The sequence below is a fragment of the Eptatretus burgeri genome, chromosome 18 (genome assembly GCF_056783735.1).
Source record: "Eptatretus burgeri isolate ZD-2024b chromosome 18, Ebu_testis_v1, whole genome shotgun sequence".
NCBI lineage: Eukaryota > Metazoa > Chordata > Myxini > Myxiniformes > Myxinidae > Eptatretus > Eptatretus burgeri.
In genome coordinates, this window is record NC_140978.1 from 17,305,001 (window position 1) to 17,332,120 (window position 27,120).

At 45.1% G+C, this 27,120-nt stretch overlaps 1 long non-coding RNA gene across 2 annotated transcripts in view; it reads left to right on the forward strand.

Moving 5' to 3' along the window:
• LOC147008655 (uncharacterized) overlaps positions 1–26,411 on the forward strand; it is a 40,373-nt gene extending 13,962 nt beyond the window's left edge. For both annotated transcript variants that reach the window (XR_015053348.1, XR_015053349.1), the window contains one exon: positions 24,870–26,411. This is a non-coding gene — a long non-coding RNA (uncharacterized LOC147008655). The remainder of the gene's footprint in view (positions 1–24,869) is intronic.
• The last annotated feature ends 709 nt before the right edge of the window (positions 26,412–27,120 follow it).

Sequence of the window (27,120 nt, forward strand, 5' to 3'; positions counted from 1 at the left end):
TCTCTCAACGGACACTGGATACCATTGACCAGAGTCGCAGGGCCAAGCTGAATGGCAGAGCTGAGCTGTTCAGGGAGCTGAGGCGTAAAACTGTACGTGCACTGAGGGTGGACAAGGAGGCCTATGTGCAAGGAATCTGTGAGGGGGTAGAGCATCACCTGTGGACAGGTGATTCTCGTCCCACTTACAGGGGAATTCGCGCATTACGTTCATCCAAGCCCATCCCTCGGAGCACTACAGTTCGAGCAGCGAGTGGTAGGCTCTTGACAGAGGAGTCTGAAGTGAAGGCCCGCTGGGCCGGTTACTTTGAGCGGTTGTACCAGGCTGATCCCCCAACTGTCGAGTTGGACGTCAAGGGTGTTACAATCCCTGTTGCTGACCCTCGAATCAACTGTGGTCCATTTACACTTGTGGAAACACGGGCTGCGGTGAACCAGTTGAAACGGGGCAAAGCTCCAGGGATCTGTGGCATCCAAGCCGAACTTCTCAAGGCTGGTGGAAATGCTGCACTCGTGTCGGTGCATGCAGTTTTGTGCTCTGCCTGGAACACAGGCATCATCCCAACTGACTGGAAGAGGGGCCTTGTTGTCCCTCTCTGGAAAGGGAAGGGTGATCGCCAAGACTGCAACAACTACTGAGGGGTGACGCTGCTCTCAGTGCCGGGCAAGGCCTTTGCTCGGATAATTCTCGATAGGGTTCGCCACCATCTGCTTGAGCACCAGCGTCCAGAGCAGTCAGGCTTTACACCAAAGAGGTCAACGATTGACCGTATCCTTGCACTTCGTGTCCTCACCGAACGCAGACGAGAGTTTCAGCAGGGGCTGCTTGCAGCCTATGTTGATCTCTGTAAAGCGTTCGATTCAGTGAATCGGGATATCCTCTGGAGGATTCTTGGTCTTCGTGGGGTGCCACCAAAACTGATCGATCTGATGTCTGAACTCTACTCTGGTACTGAGAGTGCTGTGAAGTGTGGTGGTACCATCTCTGACTTATTTCCAGTTGTTACTGGAGTTCGTCAGGGATGTGTACTTGCCCCCACACTTTTCAGCACTTGTATGGACTGGATTCTAGGGAGGATGTCGGAGAGATCAAGTTGCGGTGCGTCATTTGGGAATGTCAAGATCTCGGGCCTTGACTTTGCAGATGATGCAGTCATCTTTGCGGAGACTTTAGACATCCTCTTGGGGGCCCTCGAGGTGCTGAATGAGGAGTCGGAGCCGTTGGGATTACGGGTTTCTTGGGTCAAAACTAAGATCCAGGCTTTCGGTGACATCTTGGATGCTGCTGTCCTGTGTGTGTCTGTTTGTGGTGAGGATGTTGAGGTCATGGAGAGATTCACTTACCTTGGCAGTGATATTCATGTCTCTGCTGGCTGCGAGTCAGAGGTCAATAGACGTCTGGATCGGGCCTGGGGAGTCATGGATTCACTGGATCATGGGGTGTGGCGCTGCCGGTACCTGTGCGGGAGGATGAAAGTCCGAGTCTTCAGGTCCTTGGTACTTCCAGTCTTGCTCTATGGGTGCGAGACTTGGACTCTGACCAAGGATCTGAGACGGAGACTTAATTCCTTTGGTACCAGGTCTCTTCGGAGAATCCTTGGCTATCGCTGGTCGGATTTTGTGTCCAACGAGCGGTTGCTGAGAGAGGCTCGGATGAGATTTGTTACCTGCATAGTCCGTGAGCATCAGTTGCGGCTGTATGGACATGTGGCTCGTTTTCCTGACTCTGATCCTGCTCACCAGATTCTCTCAGTGAGGGAGTCTCATGAGTGGAGGAGGCCAGTGGGTCAACCACGTGCCTCATGGTTGCAACAGGTTGACCATCATCTCAAGGAGATGGGGATGGGCCTGGCATCTGCCTGGGGGATGGCCAGACGGAGGCCCCTGGAGTACCGGCGGAAAGTGGACGCAGCGACGTGCTGTTCTGGCACATGCTCCTATACCTGACCTGACCTGCCATGGCGACCCCTAACGGGAGCAGCCGAAAGAAGAAGAATATATATATATATATATATATATATATATATATATATATATATATATATATATATATATATATATATATATATATATATATATATATATATATATATATATATATATATATATATATATATATATATATATATATATATCCGGGCGTAGTGGCGTGCGCCTGTAATTCGGAGGCTTGGGTTGGAGGATCGCTTGAGGACGGGAGCTCTGCGCCAGGCCGCGCTATGAGAGGGTGTAGGGCAGCCCGGAATCATGGCGAAACTTAATTCTTATCCCTGTGTCGTAAGAGGCGACCAGGGTTGCATCCAGCATCAGGAAGGGCATCCAGCATAAAACCTATGCCAAATCAGTATGCGGATCATAAAGGATGATCCGCTGTGGCGACCCTTAACGGGAGCAGCCGAAAGCCGAAAAACAGCAACATATATATATATATATATATATATATATATATATATATATATATATATATATATATATATATATACATACATACATACATACATACATACATACATACATACATACATACATACATACATACATACATACATATACATATATACATACTCACCTTCTAAATGGAAAATGGATTTCTGTAGTAGTCACAAGTTATATAATAAATGACTCCATATTTTATATGTTTAAAAAGGACTTTCTGATGGATCAGTTGAGCAAGCAGTAAATTTGCCATTCTCCAAGCTCACTGTTTGTTGCTACATGCCGTGCACACGTCTGGGCGGCAAGTGACATTCAATTGTGTAAATATTTAGCTTTTTTGCTCTCATTAAAATCAACTCCACGGCATGCGCTGATTGCTATCGTGATGCAGCTGTGCTCCTCTTTGGAGCGACACTGCTCTCACCTAATTGTCTTTCGTCTCCAACGCGTGTTCGGGCAAACCATGGGCTCAGAATATTGATGTGTCTGTTGTTTCGAAACATCAAAGAAACCCTGTAGGTCAACATTACAATTAGTTTGGATAGGGAGATAGTGTTGTAAATTGCATGCCCATGATTCGGGCAGAATAAATTTCATCTTGAGTCTCTTATTATATCGTTTTTTCTTTCCTCAATTGAAGATCACGGTGGTGTTTAGGGAAAGGGAGGGGGTGATATGCCTTTTCCATATTTGGTATCTGAACTTCATCCTTTCATGCCTCTGCCGAGTGCATGTATAACAGCATGCCATGACTCTGACAATACTTTTTTCCGATGCTTCCTTCAACCTATGCCTGGTTTAGGCTTAATGGTTAAGGTGGCGGCTTTTGATCCCAGGGTCCTGAGTTAAAATCCTGCTTCGCTGTTGAACTAATACCAGGTGGGGTTAACTCGGCCTGTCATCCTTCCGAGGTCAGCAAAATGAGTGCCAGCATGCTGGTATACTCTGTCGGAGTGACGACCCGTCCAGGATTGTGCCCAATAGCCAAGGAGACTGCTTAAGCAGCACCAACGCTCTGCACAGAGTATGTTCTCAAGATATATATATATATATATATATATATATATATATATATATATATATATATATATATATATATATATATATATATATATATATATATATATATATATATATATATATCTCTCTCTCTCTCTCTCTCTCTCTCTCTCTCTCTCTCTCTCTCTCTCTGTCTCTCTGTCTCTCTGTCTCTCTGTCTCTCTGTCTCTCTGTCTCTCTCTGTCTCTCTGTCTCTCTGTCTCTCTCTGTCTCTCTGTCTCTCTGTCTCTCTGTCTCTCTGTCTCTCTGTCTCTCTGTCTCTCTGTCTCTCTGTCTCTCTGTCTCTCTGTCTCTCTGTCTCTCTGTCTCTCTGTCTCTCTCTCTCTCTCTCTGTCTCTCTGTCTCTTTCTTCAATTAAAAAAAACGTAAACATCAAAATTGAAAAGCAAAATCCAAATTGTTGTTTAGATAACGTTTAAAAGGGTCATTTTAGGCTACACTTTGCTCCAGTGGAGGAAGATGCATCTTAAAGTCTTCTCTAATCCTCATCATTCCAGATACCACTGTTTCAAATCATCTTATTAATTTGCAATTGGTCACTGGCTTTGTCACCGAAACAAATTTTTATCACCCAACCTATAGGCATCAAGAAGCTACACATATCAAACAAACAGTTTCAAATGGAGCACCTCACTGCCATCAGAGCATTTATATTGCATCAGATATGCCAATAAACGTGAATTGTTGCTCCCAGCTTGCCGGCTCAATGACAGAAGACGTCATTTGCATTTTTGCCCCTTTTATCTCTGCCCCATTTAGAACCCTGTGTGGGAATGAGCAACTTGCCTTTGATTCAAATGGATCCTTCAAATCAAATCTCAAAATAAGTTATTTATTTGTTCATTTATTTAGTTATTTATCTTGCCCTATTTAATAAATACACGATCATTAGTATACAAATGTACTTTCTATCCTTACAGGTTCATGTCAAAGTTGCAGACACATCCCGATTCATTCTCTCTCAAACCCTGACTCCTAAAAGTTTGTCTTTGAATCGACCCCAAACTTGCCTCAAATTCCCTCCCCCTCACAGTCGAGACTTCCCTCATGGAGCCTTTCCAGAGATGTTAACAGAGGGTTTAGCAGGCACAGATATGAGTTGTTCACATTAACCCCAACATTCTCAAAACAACAAAAATAGTCTTTTCCTCAGTTATCAACTTAGTATGCCCGACAACAATGTGCAATGCACTTCCAAAAACCCAATAGGATTGACATGTTGAAGAGATGTTTTGTTAAACAGATGCAGATGGCTCTACCTCTGCAGCATAATGCAAAACAATGAGAGCACTCTTTCTATTTTCTGACCTGATTATGATGAGCGACGTGGCGGAAGGTGCAGTGTCTGTAACACATCTGTGTTCTGCCCCATTTTGAACTCTGCCGCAATATTAATTCAGGAGGATTTTATATCAATACGACCTTGTTCCTTGCTGGATCCTCTTTAAAATATATATGGGTCTTTTAATGAAGTGATCTTTTTAAACCACATCGGTCTTTTAAACACTTCGTTGACTTATTACAAAGTCATTTGGTCCTAATCACCTTTTAGGATTTGTGCAGCAATAATGGGGACTCTGGAGAATAGCGACCACAAAAAACTATATATTTCCTATGTAGAAATATAAGGTGAATTTTATCCCTCCTATCTCTCCTCTTCCTGTTCCCACAGTCTCCTGGATGTTGTCTGTGTTCCTTCTCCTCCCTCCCCTTCCTCCCTTTTCTCCTACCTCTTCCTAATTTTGTTTACCTTCTCTCACGACTTACATGACACTTCTGCTTCGACTCTCCTTGTTATTTCCTCCTCCCTCTTCTCTTGATTATTTTCTCAATTTACAACATACACCCCATCCTGAAATTTATCCGTACATACATAATAAGATGGTCTTAGGGACATTGCCAGACATGGGATGTGTCGTCCATGGTCGGTTTTAATTGGCAGTGCAAACTGCAAAGTGTCATTATGGCTTTGGCAAAGAAGTTACAGAAATAACATGGTAAAAATACAATTTCAAAGTCGAATTTGAACAAGGTTTTAATACAATTTGCTGAGAACTTTGCTCGGAAAAGAAAAATGAACATTTTGAGAAAGGAAATCACACTTTTGTGTTAGTTTTATTAATTAGGTTTGCTTTGATTGGAAAGGGATGTAAGAGGGTGCCTGTTGACCTTGCTTTCTGTTAAGAGTTACGAAGTTAAAATTAATAATTTTGTCAGAGTAAAATGGCTTCTAGATTTATGCAGAATCATAAAGAGTTGTCTCAGGGTAGAAGTAACTTAATTAATTGATAGTGATCTTCATTTCAGTTTGCAAATTGATGGACTGGAATGGCTTTCTATTCAGAATTCTTGACAAAAACCGATCAGCCATAACAGAGGAGAAAACTTTCATGTTAAATACCTGCCTTAATTAGCATATTTGTATTCAATAAAGATTTGATGATTTATAACTGTAATTCCTTTAAAATTAAAAGTAAGTTTGTTGGCGTTATCTCTGTCGCCTGTTGGCCAGTAATGCGATTCAAAATGCATTATTTGGTATTGTCAAAGCCCATGGAAATCTCTCCCTGGAGTTATCACTCGAGATGAGGTTATCTCGGGTCTGACGACTTCCTTGCGAGGGATTAATTCAGTCAGTGTGTTATCTCGATAAATTCAAGGCATTTGAAAACAGTAGGGGGGAATTTATCCCAGGACGCTTCTGCAATGGTTTTTTTTTTGGTGGAGGGTGGGATGGGGTTGGAGGTGAAGGGTGTTGGGGAGAGAATGAACACACATCAACACCACATTGACATCAAAACCACTGCTCTTGTCCAGTATACATTTTTTTTTACTCTTCAGTATACACTAGGTGTCCATAAAGTCCTTGTGCAACTTTGAACGTTTCTAACTTTGGATGTAAAAATGACAGAAGCAAACTTTAAATAGCATGAGAGCATAATTTCACTCACATGCAGCACAAAGCAGCTTTAAGCAACTTGTTCATATATATATATATATATATATATATATATATATATATATATATATATATATATATATATATATATATATATATATATATATATATATATATATATATATATATACACACACACACACATACACTGATGAGCCAAAACATTATGACAATCTGCCTCATATGCTGTTGGTCCTCCGTGTGCCGCCAAAACAGCACCGACCCAGCGTCCACATGAATGGCCGGACCCAGGGTTTCCCAGCAGAACATTGCCCAGAGCATCACACTCCCTCCACCGGCTTGTCGTCTTCCCACAGTGCATCCTGGTTCCATCACTTCCCAGGTATACGGCGCACACATACACGGCCGTCCACATGATCGAAAAGAAAACGGGACTCATCGGACCAGGTGACCTTCTTCCACTGCTCCAAGGTCCAGTTCCGATGCGCGCGTGTCCATTGTAGGCGCTTTCAATTGTGGACAGGGGTCATCATGGGCAATCTGACCGGTCTGTGGCTACGCAGCCCCATACGCAGCAGGATGTGATGCACTTTGGATTGTGACACATTCCTCTCGTGACCACCATTCAAATTTTCTGTGACTTGTGCCACAGTAGCCAATCTGTCTGTTCGGACCAGATGGGATAGCCTTCTTTGCCCTCGCGCATCGATGTGCCTTGGGCGTCTAACACCCTGTCGCTGGTTTATGGTTTGTCCCTCCTCGGACCACTGCTGACCGGGAGCACCCCACAAGCCTTGCCATTTCAGAAATGCTGTGGCCTAGTCGTCTGGCCATAACAATTTGGCCCTTGTCAAAGTCGCCCAGGTCTTTACTCCTGCACATTTCTCCTGCATCCAAAACATCAACTCAAAGAACTGACTGTTCACTTGCTGCCTAATATATCCCCCCCTTGACAGGTGCCATTGTGACAAGATAATCAATGTTATTCACTTCACCTGTCAGTGGTCATAATGTTTTGCTCATCAATGTATATATTGTTACGGTTGTGGAAATTAGCAAACCACCATTCAGGTCCCATAGGTGAGATATCTCTGTAAGTACATGTGTAATTAGCCCCAAACCCGTTGTTTAGAGGGAATAAATGTGATTCATTCGGGCTGCGACGCTTTGAGATAGCCGTTTTTCTGTTCTATCTTTATTTTGAACCAACCACGCTCCAACCATCAGACAACAACAACAACGCCAACAGCCACGACCATTACCTTCACAACTCGCTCCCGCAAACATCGCATCACCGCTATTCCAAACGGCACCATGGCCATCGGCCACCGCCGGAAGCCCTCCACCACCTTCACCTCTCTCCTTCTACGGTCATTCCCGCACCACCTGTGAGCACCGAGCGTCGGGCTGTCCTGGGCTCGTACAAGATACGCGCCGAGCCGCGAGTGCAAATAGCGGCCTTTCCGAGGAGAATTCGGATCAGGAATGCTACACGCCCATTTCTGATCCGTCCAATTAGGAAGCGCGGGGCGGCTTGGCCCCACCTCCAGGCGCGTCTGTCTGGAATCGAGATATGCAAATTCTAGGATCAGGGGAGATTCACGCCCCTTTTCCTCCGTCCAATGGGCGAGCATGGCCCCGCCCCCGAGGTAATCCTGATCCGGAAATTTGCATATTGTTTTCTCCTGCCGGTCCATAAAACGGCGAGCGTGTTGCGCAGAGGAGTTGTTGCGCAGAGGAGTTGTTGCACAGAGAGATGTTGCACAAAAGAGTTGTTGTTGCGTGGAGAGTCAGTTTTGGTGGCAGAGAGTGGAGTCGGGAGACGGAGGCAGTCAAGTCGGGTTGGAGAGCGGAGTGGAGTCGGGAGGCGAAGGCGTCAAGGTGGTTTTCTGCAGTCGGCTGAGGAGAATTGGGGGAAGAATCCAAGGAGCTCGGGTCCGAGGCAGAGAAGACGGCGGTCGGCGATGAGGTCGCGGTGGGATCGCTCGTCGCGGGACCCAAGCCAGCCAACCATTCTCCTTCCCCCAGGGCATCAACAATTCTCCGCCCCCTTTTCCCCCGCGCTGAGATAGTGTGAAAAGGGGGCCCCATTCCCACCCCACTCCAAGAAGTGCCAACGAAACCCGCGAAGGAGCACGAAGTCGGGGCACCGCCGCGCAGCCACATTTGCGGCTCATCACGAGGACGTGGGTAGGACCCCCCCGGTCTCGCGGGCTTGACCGCTCCTTCAGGTCCCGTGCACATATTGGCCTACGGGCCCGTCTGCCCCCTTGCCTATGAGGGTGGCTTCTTTCCTTTGCTTTTGAGTAAATGTGTGTCGGCGCCAGTCTGGTGAAGTAAAACTGTTTAAGTCTTGCCGTGTGTCCGTCTTAGTCGGTAGTATCTCTGCGTCATTGTTTCTTTTGTTGCATTTGATATATGTGCATTCTGTTTGGCTGTATATGTGTGCTCTCTGTGTGCCGCGGAATAAATGTGCATTATGTTGAACTGTTTTCCCATTTCGCTTCGTCTTTTCTTTAATTCAATCTCCATCTTGCTTCACGTAACGGGTTCGTCGTGGGCTTAATACGCCCGATAATTAATCGGAACCGTCGAGGCCGACGATAACACCGCTCGGTTATCCCGATAGCACGGAATGGATCGCTTAAGCGGCCCCTGTCCGGAGTCGACCTGCGGCGAGGTGCGATCGCCCGGTCTACCATCCGCGTGGGTACTTAGGTAGGTCGAGTTTGGCGAACAACCCTATCCCACGTGGGTGGCCGATTGGCACGATCGTGGTGAGGCCGAAAAGCCCACCCATGACTAGCTCCCGGCGTTAGTCCGAGATGGTCAAGACAGAATTGTCCGTCCGGTGGGCGACGTGCCGCGATTCGAGTCACGTGGCCGTTCGCACGCCGGCGGGCGCGAATTCGCAACAATATGAAGACCACAAGGGGAAAACCAGAGATGTCAGGATAAGTCAATTTTGAAGAAACTGAAAAACAAAGTTTCAAGACTTTAGTGGACTGTTTAATAACTGTCATATAGATTTCTTTTCCAGTAAAAGGAAGAGTGATCATTGGCCGATCAAATTAAGCATGTAGCATTTGACAAGCTTCTGTGTTATTTAATTTAAGAGCAAAAAACGAATCAATGTTGCAAACTGATATCACTGGTTAGTCCCTTGTTTAATAATTGCCATGCAATTTTAACCCAGGATATGAAGCAAATTCATGCTTCTTGGTTATTAGCATACATTACATGACTTTGGTGATAACAGATTATTTTTTTCAACATTAAACGGTCATTGTTTTTTTTTGTTTGATTGGTGTTCAACGCCATACTCAATGGTGTTTCGCTTATATGACGACGGATTCTCCATTTCTTACTCCGTACTACTTAATATGATGGAAAACCGGGAGGAAACCAAGGATAAACCACCCCCGCGATAGCCAAAGTCACCTCATGTGACTCCCTCATATACCTAAGCAGGTTGATTGGGCGGTGGGTACATCGAATGAGGATGGGTACTCAGACGCGCTAACCATTAAGCCATGGTGTAGGTCCCATAAAAGTCACAATAAAGGTTTGACCAGGCTTGAACCACGATATGCACCAACTACGGAGCCCATGATATAACCAAATAGGCCATTGTCGTGCTCAGAGTTTATGCTGTGAAAGTTTTACAACCTTTCATATTTTAGTTTCTCAACTCTGAATATTATGGTGGAACAGTTAACATGAATGAAAGGGAGATAACCAGGAGTAAAGTACTGACAACTCTGGGTTTCTACTTGTTCAGCTTTGACAACACTTGTTTTTTCATTCCACGGCTAAACTTTATACCATATAAATTATGTGACACCCCTGGTTATTTGTTAAAGTAATATTGTGAGAGGAAACCTTATGTTGCCAACTATTGGCAGGTGTAATAACCCTGAAATTTATAAAAAGTGACATCTCTGGTTTTCCCCTTGTGGTATATATATATATATTATATGTAGAGTGTTGTGTGTTGAGTGGAGTGTTGAGCCATGCCTGGAAATTGTCACATGCCGTCCGAGACTCAAACAAAGCAAAAATGTCATCAACATACCGATAGTATATGATGGGGGAATCGACCCCTTGCCGACCAGTCAGTTTCTGCATTTCATGATAGCCGACAGATATTTGCAAGAGCTGGGCCTAGTGGAGAACCCATGGCCACACCGTCCGTTTGAACATCCATCATGTTGTTGAAACTGAATTCCACCTCCCTTGTTGCTGTGTTCATTAATTCAATGAAGACGTGTTCCGAGATCATCGGTTGTTCCATATCGGTGTGATACAGCAAACATGCGCATATCTCTATCATCTCCGTCAATGGGACATTCGTGAACAAGCTTTTAATATCAAAGGATGCCATGATGTTGTCCTCACTTGTCAGTCTTTTAGTTCTATTCTGCAAATGTGAAGGAATCCTTAACCACGAAATGAGAAAGTGAATCAAATACTTGTTGCAGTACCTCTCCCAACCACTTGGCAAGTTCATGTTGTGCTGATCGCACCATGGACAGTATGGGTCTTTGAGGGATATTCTCCTTGTGAATCTTCGGCAGGCCGTACAATCTTGGACGTTGGGCTCCAACAGGTTTAATTCTGTCGTACACCTCCTTTGATAGGTCTCCACGTTTGAGAAGCTGCAACAGTCGTTTGACGATCTGACCTTCCACCCGAGGCGTGCGATCATGTTCCATTACTCCGCCCAGATATTTAAATTTGGTTTCGTCTTGCAGGATGTCCATCATCTTGTCGATGTAATCAATCTTATTTATGATTACCACTCCGGTGCCTTTATCCAGTTTGCATATGCGAATGGCAGCATTCCTCCTCAATCCTTGTATTGCCAAGAGAACATCCCGTTGCATGTGAAAATCCACGACGTCATTCGGGATTCCACTGTACGCATGCATGAGGTCCGATAGTCTAGCCCTCACCGCTTGCTCTGCTTCGTGTCTGCTTCGTTTGACACAGCCTGATGTGTTGATAGTTGAGCATACAGGAGTTCAAACTCGGCAAAAATGTCTTCCCTCTTGATATTCTGGTTGGGAATGCCGAAGTTAAAACTGTGCGCCAACGCGAATCTTTCCGTGTCAGACAGATTATCGTCCGATTTATTGAGTACATGCTGGGATGAGTCTTTGATCAGGGAACCGAATTGTTTCACCTTCAAACAGTCGATTGTATGATCGCATTTCTTCTGCGCCGCCATCTCTGCACATTGGTTAATCGCTGCAATGTATCTACATAACCAGATGTTTCCGGGGTTTCGTTCGAGCCCTTCGACTTGTATCCATATTAAAGTTCTGTAGTACCAAACATCTGTTGCTATATATATATATATATATATATATATATATATATATATATATATATATATATATATATATATATATATATATATATATATATATATACAAATATACATATTGTTATGGCTGTGGAAATTTGCAATACACCAGAAAGGTCCTCAGGTTAGATATATCGATAAGTTCATGTGTAGTTTGTACACCCGTTGTTTAGAGGGAATATGTGTGATTCATCCGGGCTGCGACGCTTTGAGTTAGCCATTTTTCTTTAGCTGTCGTTATTTTGGAACAACCACGCCATCTCAACAACCACGCCATCCACACCACAACGCCACTAAAGGAGCAACGAAACCAGCCCCACCCCAATTTCTCCTCCAGTAAACAAGTTTGACGGTTGGAAACCAGCCCCACCCTAATTTCTCCTCCGGTAAACAAGTTTGACGGTTGTAAACCAGCCCCACCCCAATTTCTCCTCCTGTAAACAAGTTTGACGGTTGGAAACCAACTCCCGCCCCAATTTCTCTGGAATGTTCCTCCCCCCCCACCCACGCGCCACGGAGGGCGGGGTGGGCACAGGAGAAATAAAAGGGCACGAGGAGCGCCTGGAAAGGAGCGTGGAGAGCAGAGACTTGGCGCAGTCGTGTGGAAGTCTTGGTCGTCGGGGTCTTGGTCCAAGTCTGTCGTGGTCCAAGTCTTCATCGTAGATAGACTTGGGGCAGTCGGGTGGAAGTCTTGTCCGAGTGGCTGTGGGGAGAAGGCATCACGACCTGCCTACAGTTGCAAGGCCCGAGATCAGGCGCAGCTGTCCTAGTGACCATGGGGAGAAGGCGTCACAACCTGCCCACCGTTGCAAGGCCCGAGATCAAGCACGGCTACGCCAGTTGCCGTGGGGACGAGACGTCGCGACCTGCCCACCGTCGCACCACGAGGGTGCAGGTAAGACCCTTCAGTCTCGTGGGCCTTTTCAGTCATCCAGGGCCCACGACCATAAAGGTCTCCGGACCCCGTCTACCCCCTTGCCTGTGAGGGAGGTCTTTGTTTTTGTATGCATGCTGTGGCGCCGTGTCCTGCCAAGTAGAAACTGTGTAAGTGCTTGTAAATAATCATTATAATCCGTCGTATTGCTTTTGCATTCTATTTGTTGCTTGTTTTTTGCATGATTCCTTGCTTGTGTTGTGTGTGCAATATGTGCTTTGTAATAAATGTGCTTGTGTGAAATGTATCCCGTTCGTCGTCTCTTTCCCTGTTGAAAGTGCCATCTTGCATCACGTAAGGGATTGCTAGTGGGTTTAGACACCCAGTAAATTATCTGAACTGTCGAGGTCGGCGATAACTCCGCTCGGTTATCCCTGCACCATGGAACGAGCTGCTTAAGCGGTTCGTGTCCGGAGTCGACTTGTGGCGTGGTACAACTCGTCGGTACGCTACCCGCGTGGGTACTTAGGTATATCGAGATTCGTTGATTCACCCTATTTCGCGCGGGTAGAATGCGGACTGGGTTGTGGTGAGGTTAAACCCCCACCCGTGGCTAGCTCCTTGGCGGTAGTTCCAAGAGGGTCACGACTGAATTGTCCGTTCCGGTGGGCGACGTGTCGCGATTCGAGTTGCGCAATCACTCGCACGCCGGGCCATTACAACAGGAGGGGTTAGTTGGCAACACAGCAGGTGTTGTGAAATTTACGTACAGGTGCAATGCATAATCACCACAGAATTTCCAAACATCTCCATAAAAAGCACTAAAAGGTAAAGTGGATAAAACTTTGAGGTGAGAATGAAGTAAATCCATACTTATTAGAAAAGAAATTTTATTTTTAGAGATGTTTTGAATTCCTGATATCCCATATAACATTTTTTTTTTTTTGTATACCTTGGTCGAGGCTCGTATGAGAGCTAACACACAACTCACAGCAAGGAGGCATGAGACAAGAGGGGCGGGAGTGGAAGGGACAAAACAGTGGGGAACAGACACATTAGGTGAACTGTGGAAGGGAGAGGGATGGGGATGGGACGGGGAACATGGCGAAGAGAAGATGGACATTACAGGGACTTTCAGGAAGGAAAGCAGGAGAAATGAAGGAAGTGGGCTTGGGTGGATTATCGGGGGTAGAAAAGATCGAGGATTTGGATGGGGGAAGATAAGAGGATATGGATGCCCTGTGGAAATGTGGTGGGGACAAATCGCAGAGAGAGCAGGGGGGGCAAGGCTGGAGAGGAGTCGGTAGAAGACAGAAAGACCACCGACCAACCTGCGGTGATTGAGTGAGAGGCCCAAAGACTCAGCTTCATTGCGGGAGATGCCGATGATCTTAAATGCCCTGGTTTCGACAGCGTGAAGCCGAAAAAGGTGGGAGGCAGGAGCACCAGCCCAGAGGGGAGAGCAGTACTCCATCAGGCTACGGACAAAAGCTTTGTAAGTGGTCAGGAGCTCAAGAGGGCCGAGGAAGGACTTAGCACGACGGAGGATTCCCAGTCGGCGACTGGCTTTTGAGGCGAGGTTGGAAATGTGACTTTCCCAGGAAAGGTCATGGTAGATAGTGAGACCTAGAAGCTTGAAAGAAAAGACTTCTTCCAGAGGATTGTTGAGAAAGTGGATGGGGGGGGTTTGTAAACGGTCCTTTCGAAGAGACATAGTGAGAGTGTGAGATTCGTCTGGATTGAAAGACATGTTCCACGTGTTGGACCAGTTTGTGATTTTATCCAGATCTGCAGTGAGCGAAGAAGCTGCTGCTTGCCGGTCTGAGGGATGAGAGATGGTACGGCAGAGGGTGGAGTCGTCGGCAAAGAGAAATAGAGGATTTTCCAGAGAGTCCGAGAGATCATTGATGAAAACCAGAAAAAGAACAGGGCCCAGAACGCTACCTTGAGGAACTCCAGCCTGCACAGGAAGAGGGGATGAAAGAACTCCATTTAGGGCCACACGTTGACTGCGACAGGAGAGGAAGTCTGCGAGCCATGAGTGGAGATGGCCTTGAATACCATGGGAAGAGAGTTTGGTGAGTAGGGCAGGGTGCCAGACTGTGTCAAAAGCACGTGATATGTCCAGGGATATGGCTCGGATTTCCTGTCTGGCATTGAGGACCTCCATCCATTGATGGGAGAGCAGAAGCAGCATATCCAGGGTAGAGTGACCTGGTCTGAAACCAAATTGATGATTGGAAATCAAGCCATTGGAGAAGAGGAAGGATTTCATATCTGAAGCGATGATGGATTCCATCACCTTGCTGATGATTAGGAGAAGGCTGATTGGTCTGATAACATTTTTGAATGTCTCATTGGTTTGAGATATATATATATCAACACGATGTTCTGAGAGCAAGAATCAAACCAGGTCCTCTGGAAAACCACACCAGTGCTCCGCCACATGAACTATCTGGGTGACCCACTGACTGAGCATGCAATCCTTTCACTTATTGAAATGCCACTCTCTTTCCCCTGCTGCTTCCAGGGCACTCATTGCCAAACATAGGAGCAGCTCAGGCCTGTCTACAAGATAGGTCTATTGTGCCTGAGGAAGTCAGCTGTGAAGGTCAGGTATGGGAGCATGTGCCAGAACAGCGCGTCGCTGCGTCCACTTTCTGCCGGTACTCCAGGGGCCTCCGTCTGGCCATCCCCCAGGCAAATGCCAGGCCCATCCCCATCTCCTTGAGATGATGGTCAACCTGATGCAACCATGAGGCACGTGGTCGGCCCACTGGCCTCCTCCACTCATGAGACTCCCTCGCTGAGAGAATCTGGTGAGCAGGATCAGCGTCAGGAAAATGAGCCACATGTCCATACAGCCGCAGCTGACGCTCACGGACTATGCAGGTGACAAATCTCATCCAAGTCTCTCTCAGCAACCGCTCGTTGGACACAAAATCCGACCAGCGATAGCCAAGGATTCTTCGAAGAGACCTGGTACCAAAGGAATTAAGTCTCCGTCTCAGATCCTTGGTCAAAGTCCAAGTCTCGCACCCATAGAGCAAGACTGGAAGTACCAAGGACCTGAAGACTCGGACTTTCGTCCTCCCGCACAGGTACCGGCAGCACCACACCCCATGATCCAGTGAATCCATGACTCCCCAGGCCCGACCCAGACATCTATTGAGCTCCGGCTCACAACCTGCGGAGACATGAATATCACTGCCAAGGTAAGTGAATCTATCCACGACCTCAACATCCTCACCACAAACAGACACAGACAGGACAGCAGCATCCAAGATGTCACCGAAAGCCTGGATCTTAGTTTTGACCCAAGAAACCCGTAATCCCAGCGGCTCCGACTCCTCATTCAGCACCTCGAGGGCCCCCAAGAGGATGTCTAAAGTCTCCGCAAAGATGACTGCATCATCTGCAAAATCAAGGTCCGAGATCTTGACATTGCCAAACGATGCACCGCAACTTGATCTCTCTGACATCCTCCCAAAAATCCAGTCCATACAAGTGCTGAAAAGTGTGGGGGCAAGTACACATCCCTGACGAACTCCAGTAACAACTGGAAATAAGTCAGAGATGGTACCACCACACTTCACAGCACTCTCAGTACCAGAGTAGAGTTCAGACATCAGATCGATCAGTTTCGGTGGCACCCCACGAAGACCAAGAATCCTCCAGAGGACATCCCGATTCACTGAATCAAACGCTTTACAGAGATCAACATAGGCTGCAAGCATCCCCTGCCGAAACTCTCGTCTGCGTTCGGTAAGGACATGAAGTGCAAGGATACGGTCAATCGTTGACCTCTTTGGTGTAAAGCCTGACTGCTCTGGACGCTGGTGCTCAAGCAGATGGTGGCGAACCCTATCAAGAATTATCCGAGCAAAGACCTTGCCCGGCACTGAGAGCAGCGTCACCCCTCGGTAGTTGTTGCAGTCTTGGCGATCACCCTTCCCTTTCCAGAGAGGGACAACAAGGCCCCTCTTCCAGTCAGTTGGGATGATGCCTGTGTTCCAGGCAGAGCACAAAACTGCATGCAACGACATGAGTGCAGCATTTCCACCAGCCTTGAGAAGTTCAGCATGGATGCCACAGATCCCTGGAGCTTTGCCCCGTTTCAACTGGTTCAACGCAGCCTGTGTTTCCACAAGCGATGGTGGACCACAGTTGATTCGAGAGTCGGCAACAGGGATTGTAACACCCTTGACGTCCAACTCGACAGCTGGGGGATCAGCCTGGTACAACCGCTCAAAGTAACCGGCCCAGCGGGCCTTCACTTCAGACTCCTCTGTCAAGAGCCTACCACTCTCTGCTCGAACTGCAGTGCTCCGAGGGATGGGCTTGGATGAACGTAATGCGCGAATTCCCCTGTAAGCGGGATGAGAATCACCTGTCCACAGGTGATGCTCTACCCCCTCACAGATTCCTCGCACATAGGCCTCCTTGTCCACCCTCAGTGCACGTACAGTTTTACGCCTCAGCTCCCTGAACAGCTCAGCTCTGCCATTCAGCCTGGCCCTGCGACTCTGGTCAATGGTATTCAGTGTCCCTTGAGAGACAAAATTCTTCTTTGCCCTGCGGTGAACTCCAAGGCATCCACCGGCAACATCAAGGACGGTGGTCTTGAAGGTGCTCCACAACTCTTCAGGACCCCCCAAAGCACCCAGACCCCCCAAGTGTCCACTCAGCCTGTTCGCAAACTCCTCAGCTACTCTCTCATCCCTGAGCTTGGCAACATCCAGCCTAGGCTGGGATGGTACCATTCTACAGGATTTAAGGTGCAGCTTTAGAGTTGCAACAACAAGCCTGTGGTCAGTATTGAGGAACTGAGCACTCCGGTAGACCCTGCAGTTCTGGATCATCCTCCAACGACCGTCAATGAGGACATGGTCAATCTCCTTTGCCACACCGCCAGCGTTGGAATACCAAGTCCAGCGATGAGCTTGTGGGCGCTGAAACCATGAACCTGCCACCCTAAGTCCATGACTTCTTGCAAAGTCAAGGAACTTAGTGCTATTCTGGTTCATAGTTCCTGACCCATGGGGACCAACACACACCTCATAACCATCCCTATCAGTTCCAGTCGATGCATTGAAATCCCCCAAGACTAGAACTGTATCTCGTCTGGGGCACTGATCAACTACAGACTCGAGTGTGGCGTAGAATGTGTCCTTCACGGTGAGATCACTCGCCTCAGTCGGAGCATAAATTGAGACCAGGGAAATGACACCTAAGGAGTGGCGAATCCTTAATCTCATAATACGCTCCTTGACCGGTGTTACCTCAATTATCATTGGGGTCAGCTTATTGGACACAGCTACAGCAACCTCTTGGGTATGGTAACCATCAGAGCGACCAGACCAATAGTCGGTGTAACCACCCACCCTTATCTCACCGCAATCCGGTCTCCGAACCTCAGAGAGAGCTGCAATCCCGATGTCCAAACGCTTGAGCTCAGATGATAACAGAGACAGGTGATCATCCTCTCTTAGGGATAATACATTCCAGGCACCCACCCGAAGGGACCGCCTCAGGTTAACCCAAGGAGACCGCCGTCTGGTGGACGACACCTCAGCACCACTCCGACACACTCTCCCGCAATCTGACCCAGGGATGTTACCCCGTGGTTTCCCTCCTATCAAAGATTGGGGGTCCTGAAGGCTTTGCCCCAATCCTGTCATCCGGTGAGCTGCCCTGCGAAGGGAAGCTGCACAGGAGGTACTCCCACGGAGTGGGTTTTCAGATTTTTTTGCGTTTTTGCGTTTTGCGGAATGAAGCGTTTTACGGTGGCCGGAGTGCAAATCCTGCCACCAACCTCCTAATAAGAAGTAGCCCAACTGCAGGAGGACGTCCGCAGACACAGTTGGGCACTAGATATGGATGGCTGTTGGCTCACAAGGAGCTCCTCCGCCCTTTGACAGGTTTTGTTTTTAATCCTGCTGGGTGTCCATATCCAAACACCCTCCTCACCAGAAAACCTGGTGGGGGAGACGGTTTAGTCGCCGACAACCTGACCATGGAACAGGTTAGTACAGGTTTACATGGTACCTGTAGCAGGTCACAGATCGAACCTGACCTGACAATAAGCTGGTGAAGCTGGTGATACATTTCCCTGTGACCGGGTCTGCTATTGATTTTGTAGATCAAATTAAAGGATTCAATCTCGTTTTTACCCCTCAGCCCGAATTGGTTAAGGGGTATTGTCATCATAGGCGTTGTCCGGGTGGGCGTCTATCCGTCTGTCAACTTTTGGTTTCCGTCAATTTCGAGGAGAACGCCTTGTCTGATTAAATCCATTTTTGCAGGGTATGTTGGGGTTGAGTAGAGGAAGGTTGCTTTCGAAATTGGGCGCGCTTCGATTTTCAATGTGGCCTCCATGGCAGCCATCTTGAAATTGGTTTCCGTCGATTTCGAGGAGAACGCCTTGTCCGATTAAATCCATCTTTGTAGGGTGTGTTGGGGTTGAGTAGCGGAAGGGTTCTTTCGAAAATGGACGTGCTGCGATTTTCAATGTGGCCTCCATGGTAGCCCTCTTGTCCGGTCGGGCGTCCGTCCGTCTGTCAACCTTTGGTTTCCGGCAATTTCGAGGAGAACGTCTTGTCCGATTCAATCCATTTTTGCAGGGTATGTTGGGGTTGAGTAGAGGAGGTTCCTTTCGACAATGGGTGCACTGCGATTTCAATGTGGCCTCCATGGCAGCCATCTTGAAATTGGTTTCCGTCGATTTTGAGGAGAACGCCTTGTCCGATTAAATCCATTTTTTCAGGGTGTGTTGGGGTTGAGTAGGGGAAGGTTTCTTTCCAAAATGGGCGTGCTACGATTTTCAATATGGCCACCATCTTGAAATTGGTTTGCGTCAAGGGGCTGAGGAGTTACGCCCGCTTTGCAGTGCTATTTTTCCTTTTGATTGGAAGCATCTTATTCTTCTTTTAAAATGTGTAATCCCAACCACCTCAACCTTATACATGTATGCATATATGTATGTATATATGTATATTTATGTATTTATGCATATATATATATATATATATATATATATATATATATATATATATATATATATATATATATATATATATACAAAATATGTGAATATGTATATGCATATATAATATTTCCACACGAGATTTTTTAATATATTTTTTTAAATATTGAGATGCGTATGAGAGCTAACACACAAAATGTGAGACAAGAGGGGTGGGAGAGTGATGGGGTGAGGTACAAGGGGTAAACAAGATGGATACTACAGGGACTTTCAGGTCCTTATATGATAGGGACTTTCAGGTCCTTACATGATAGGGACTTTCAGGAAGGAAAGCATGGCATTTGTCGGAGGCAGGTTTGGGGTGGATTAACAGGGGTAGAAAAGATTGTGGTTTTTGATGGGGGAGATGAGATGGTGGTGAACAGCTGTTTTGAAGACATGGAGGGAAGAATGGGATTGAAGAGTGTGTGGGAGTTTGTTCCAAAGGAGGGGGGAAAAGAGGAATGAAAGCGTGAAGGTGAGCAGTGATTCTTCATTTTGGTACAGAATTTTTACCAGAAGGGGGTTACTGCAGACCTTGAGCACCAGATACTCATGATCCTAAATGCCTTGGTTTTGACAGCGTGAAGCCGTGAAAGGTGAGAGGCAGGAGCACCAGCACATAGGGGAGAACAGTACTCCATCAGGCTGTGGACAAGAGCTTTGTTTGTGGTGCGGAGCTCAGCTGGGCCGAGGAAGGACTTTGCAAGATGGAGGATGCCAAGTCTGGCTTTGGAGGACAGGTTGGAAATGTGGCTTTCCCAGGAAAGATCATGGCAGATAGTGAGACCCATAAGCTTGAATGAAAGAGCTTCTTCCAAGGGATTGTTGAAAAAGTAGATTGGGGGGGGGGGTTCCAACTGGTCCTCTCTGATAGGCAGTGAGAGTGTGAGATTTGTCAGGATTGAAAGACATGTTCCACGAGTTGGACCAGTTTGTGATTTTATCCAGATCTGCGGAGCGAATAGGCTGCTGTTTACCAGTCTGATGGATGACAGATGGTATGGCAAAGGTTGGTGTCATCAGCAAAGAGATCAAGAGGATTTTCTGGAGAGTTAGAGAGATCATTGATGAAAACCAGAAAAAGAACATGGCCTAAAATGCTGCCTTGACAAACTCCAGCCTGGACAGGATGAGGGAATAAGAGAACTCCATTTAGGGCTCCACGTCGACTGCCACAGGAGAGGGAGTCTGTGAGCCATGAGTGGAGATGGCCTTGGATTAAATGGGAAGAGAAATTGGTGAGCAGGGTAGGGTGCCAGACCATGTCAAAAGCACGCAATATGTCTCTGATTTGATGTCTGGCTTTGAGGACCTCCAGTCATGATTGGGAGAGCAGAAGCAGCATACCCAGGATAGAGTGACCATACCCAGGATCTGAAACCAAATTGATGATCGTAAATCAAACCATTGGAGAAGAGGAAGGATTTATTGTCCAAAGCGATGATGGATTCCATAATCTTGCTGATAATTGGGAGAAGGCTCATTTGTCTGAAGTTGCAGGGATCTGTTTTTGCATATTTTTTTATGTAGAGTGGTAATGTGTTCTGATTTCCAAGCAGATGGCAGATGTCTTTGATCCAATGGGAGTGTGAATAGAACAGAGAGATGGTGAGCAAGAGCAGAGGATCAGGTTTTTGGACATGTGGGCTGATGTCGTCTGGACCGTTTGCAGAATCTGAGTCGAGCTTTGACAGCAAGCTCTCCACTTTATCAGAAGAAAAGCACACAGTCTCGGGACAGCTGGTTGTGACTGCTTGTCAGCACAGAAAGCGATGTGTTTCGGACACAAGATTTAGATGCAAACACGCAGATGGGGCATTCTAACTTTTTATTTTCGGTGTCAGCGGTGCGGCCATTTGAGGTAAGGGAGGGGATGGAGGGGGAACATACACGTGAAACCAATTTGATTAGACGCCACCAGGATTTGGAGGAGGGAGAGAGGTTTGAGAGTTCAGACTTGTGATGAGAGAGATGTTGTTTTATGGCTCTCCTAAGGTAGAAACACTTGTTCTGAGCTTTATAGAAGGAATTTAGATTACCCCAAGTTGGATTTGCTTTCCATGAGGCAAAGGCAAGTTGGTTCAGGACAACTGCCTCATCGCAAGCTTCAGTAAACCATGGGCCGGAGGAAGGGTAGGACAACTGAAGATGAGAGGGGATAAATCTGTGCTTGAGAGAGAGTAAGTTTCTTTGAAATAATTTCTAGGATGAGTTGATGTTGGAGAAAGTCGCGATGGTAGACCGCTATATAAGTTTGACATCTGCTGGACAACCCTGCCAGTCAGCCTGATTGAAATGCCAGACTCGACGGCACTGAGGTGGTTGTCTAATAACAGCCAGAGAGATGTCCACTTTGACAAGCATGTGGTCTGAAGAACTGTTTGGAGAGGAGGAAGATCAGCAAATATTTTCAGGAAAATTTGCCAAATCAGATACAGTAGAGATGGAATAACGTTGGTCCAGATCCTGGTTGGGAAGTTGACTGAATCAGTCCCAATAAGTCACAGAAGTCTTTTGCTGAAATTCCATGGCAGGTGAGAGAGCTACCCACACCCATCCAAGTGCAGTTAAGCAATTGGTTCATGTCGTTCCGTCCATCTGTCCATCTACAAATGTCGGTTTTTGATTGAGGGACAACTTTTTTTAATGAAATGTTCTATTTTGATCATGAATAGGAAAACGAACTTGCCATTTAACAGTACTTTGTCTCTGAGTTTGTCCTTATCGCACATGCACACAAAAAATTTCGTCTGTCTACCTGCCTGGCAGTGAAACAAAATTGAAAATCTTTACAAACAGCAAACTGTTTTTAAGGATGTCATAAAGGACACAAACATCAGGTATAAATAACTAATGTAAATTGTTACATAGGGTGGTGTGATAGACACTGTGTCAATGGTGGTGAAACAAAAGTAAATTCCAGATTTAATTTATTGATACAACTTTTGCAATCTTTATTTTATTTAAATTGAATTATTTACTTAAATACTGTAGAATGTAAATCACCTTTTTTTGCACTTCAAGGAACCTCCAGTTTTGCAGTGCAGTACTTGGACATGTTAAATAGGGTCCTGGAAAAGGGTGGTGTATAAGACTGCTTCAATCACAATAAACTTTCAGAATTTTTTTTAACGATCTTTACAATCGTTATTTTATTCAAATTGAAGTACAGTTTATACTTGGAAACTGTGTGTGGTATCATGTTCTATGACCTTTCATTTAAAATGTCTTTGGTTGTGTGACCCACAGAGTGCTAGGGAATTTTGGTTCTGGCCCATGTTCAAAAATACTTGGAGACCCCTGGTATATACCATTCATTTTCTTAAACATCTCCATCAGATCCCCTCGTAATCACCTCCTTTCTAATGTATAAGTTCCCTTTTCCTTCAGCTGCTCCTTATAACTTTGTCTAGCTGTCCCTGGAATCAGTCGAGTCACTTTACACCGACCTCCCCCACCTCCACCCTCTTTAGCAGCTATGTTAATGATGTGGTGGGGCGACAAAACAGATTTATCTTTCCTGGCCTTCCTTATTTCTTAATTTACTAAATTAATATTTCTACTTTTATTCCTATCTTTGCTTCTTTTACCTCGTCTCGTCAAGGGATTTTGTGTTTGTTGTCGCATTGCATGCATGGTGTCTTGCTTTTCAAAACAGGTTTTCTTCTGATTACTAGTTTCACATTGATCATTTTGTCTGGCTGATTTTGTCTCAAGGAAGAGACACCGCTTTTCAGGAATGGTGTTCACGTAAATTTGTGAAAATCTTTGTCACCGTTTCTCATTGTCCCTTTTCTATGCCATTTATTCTCATACTGAGCTGCGAGGAACCAAAATCATAGTAACCTGTTGTTAGCTGTTGTTAGTACCGAAACGAATGCTAACCCTAACTTTTCCTCGATGTGAATTTTTTTTTTGGTTTGGTTATTCTACACGTTCTTTTATTGATAAGAGGAACTGTAAACCATATTTATTTTTGCTGACCATCTCCCTTCATTTGTTTTTATTCTTCCTCATTATCCTTTTTCATTTCTACCTTTGCTTCTTTCTATCACCGTCCATAATGGTTTTTATTTTCAGCACCCTGTAGCATTCACGGTGTCCTTTGATTTTAAGTTGCGAATATTTTCCACAAGTTTCATATGAACCATTTTGTCCTGATGATGAAGCCATTGAGGAAGAAAGTTTTGTCCAGGAATGGTGTTCTTGTGAACTTGGGAAATTCGAATTGCCATTGCATACTGTCCCTTTTGGATAGCAAGTGGGGACCTCTCCCTGTTTAATCGAATTCCATTCTATTCTCTATCCATTCAAGCAATCACGGGCTATCTATTTATTATTCATGCAACTCTATTTATTAAGTTCCATTCTCTCCCGACTCTTGCTTACCCCATTCTCTCACTTGCTATTCCATCTCCTATTCATTTTGCCACCTTTCACCCTCATCCCACACATATACGTAAGAGATATATCGTTCCTCCCGAGATATGCCATTCCGATACAAAAGCTTACAGCAAACAGGAACAGAGGTTGGCAGTATGCATTGTCGGACTTCTTCGATGCAACACAAGTTCATTTCATTGCTACCTACCTCTTTGGTGACAGTCTTTTCATAGCTTTTTGCCACTACTAATGCCGATAAAAATGATTTCATTGGGAAGAATATCTGGCAGGCTTCAGCAGCACAAAGGACCATGCTTTTAAGATGAATGACAATGCATGCCTCCATAAATGGAAATTTCAATGGTAGAATAACTTGATATCATGCTAACAGGCAACTGTGCATAAATAATTTCACATCAGTGTTATTTCGGTATACATCTTCTATCCCTAAAGACTCCCGGTATGTAGACTTCTGCTTTTTCTTTGCTGAAATCTTTGATTCATTTGCACGTTATGGTTGTGAGAAACCCTCAGATGAATGTATGATCTTGTTTGCAAAAACGCATCTGGCGAGGTAAATTCACATTGCAAAGCAATAATGTATTTGTTATTGTGCAGGGAAATGATTACATTCCAAATTGCTGCATATTTTGTTGAATTGTTGGCATTTCGTTTTATTACCTTTATACTTGTGCAAGGTTCACGGATGTTTGTTCTATGATAGATTCCTATCAATGTGGTTATTAATTTTAAGCATCATCAATTGCTATTGTTAGAATCATTTTAATTGAAAAATCTCGTAGATGCTGGTACGGTGACGGACAGTGAATCACATCAAGGACGAGGACATCATATGAAGGGCATTGAGGGATGGACTGCTCAAACTATGGGAGACAAATGGACAGAAGACTCTGGATGCCAGATGGTAACTCTCTGACCAAGGATGCAAACATGATTGCTCTAGAAAGAGCAAACGGTGAACTGGGGAAGGTTGATAATTTTAGGACACAAATAAAAAGTGTCAATGTTTCCCAATATGAGCTACATCTAGGTCAATCTTCTTGTGTGTCATCAGCAGATATGTAGTTACAAGTGACTGTATCTCGACCAATCATTTAGTGAAAAAGCAGGAAGAATAAATTGTAGCTCCATTATTATACAAAAATACTTATCCTTCAGAACTGAAATAATTACTCCATCTCACAACAGATGTCAGCCATGTGTATGCAAAAGTTTGTTTTGCAAAATGTATCTTCTACATAAAATTTTGGGTACAAAATTTGGTGAAGAATGGAAATCAACTTTGATGATTTGTGCATCTGACACAAACTGATGTTTTCAGTTGCATAAGCTCTTGCGATTTTGTGAAATGTAACAAAGGCTGTAAGGAAAGGGAAGTTAATAGTTAATGTATTCAAATGTTCGTTTTTTTGACCGAGGTGACATACACATCTGCATGTCAAGAGTATGTGCATGGTGACATGCTTAGCAACAGCTGAATGAATTATGAGATGACATGCACACCCGATGAGGCAGAGGGAAACTGTGTTTCTGTTGCAGATTCAGAAATGTCCTGGACTACAATAGGACAATCTCATGGTGGACCATTTTTATTTATTTATTAATGTGCAACAAGCTCGCATGAGCCACAATACTCATTCGAGTATCTAACCAAAATGATTGTCCACCTGGAGATGTCGGTTCATTGAATAATTATTTCTGGCATCTCTCACGTTAAAACGACAGGCTAGGAGGGAGTTAACAAATATAACCTGAATTATTCTGTGTATGAAGTTATTTGACCAAACTAATAACATGTTCCATTCCTGACAATTAGTTCTTCCATGCATGAGAAGAGTGTTAAACGATTGGCCGATGTCAAGGCACTTTAGCACATATCACTTCCTATTCAGGTTCTGTGTGGCAACAACAGTGTTTGAAACTCTTGAACAAAAGGTTTTGTGAAAAACGGCAACCAACTACTTCCCTTTACTGTGACCCTCAAAGGCCAGCGCCAGATGATTTTGTAACAAGGAATTCATGTTCTAACAGGTTAATTCGTCTCCTTTATTCCTTGATTGAAATCTATAGTTATTCGACAACAGTTGAGCATCCCTTTAATTTGGCTCAACCTTTATGGTTTTCCCAAAATCCAAATCCTATCCAGGTTCCCCCTGATGACTCCATGTTTTCTCTTTGCTAACTTGGGTCCTTTCTGATGACTCCAATGCTGTATTAGGTCTTCCATTTGATTATGTTTGTAGCATATCCTGATGCTGTGTGGACTGCTTCCCTGCTGATCCACCTCTGGTAGATTGTACCTGTTCCTGTGTTTGAGCCTGTGGAGTAAATGCTGAAACCTATCTGTCCGGGTTCTTCCTGACATCCTTGTTTTAGTTCCTTTCACACTTCTTTCCACTTTTTTCACATTTCTCTTAATTCATTTTAATTCTTCTTTTTTTATTCTATCTATTTTACTCTTTATTTCTCTTTCTTTATCTATCTGTCAAGGGAGATGCAAATTCTTTCAGAAAGTTTTCTGTTAGGCTCATTTAGCTGTGCCTGGATGGGTTTGAGGGTAGATGAGTAACTGCTGAAACCCGAATCTTATCCAGGTTCCTTCTGATGACTCCAATGCAGCATTTAGTCTTCTGTCTGATTGTACATATTGTTCATGTAAATGCACAGTATATTGCTTTTCCTGATGTCCTTGTCCTGCTTGCAGAACTTAATACCCCATTTTGAGGGGTGATATGGGGGGATAAAATGGCCACGCATCAAATGTGTACAAAGTGATATGCGAAGAGGATGTTATAGATCAAAGTAAAGACCAATTACTGCACTGTAGTCCCAAGCAAACACACACACACACACACACACACACACACACACACACACACACACACACACACACACACACACGCACACATATACATACATACACACCAACACACATATGTAAACACACAAACACAGATAAATTATGTACTGGAAAGTACTTACAAAAGCTATTTTATTTGAAGTTATAACCTTAACTTATAAGCAATTGACTGA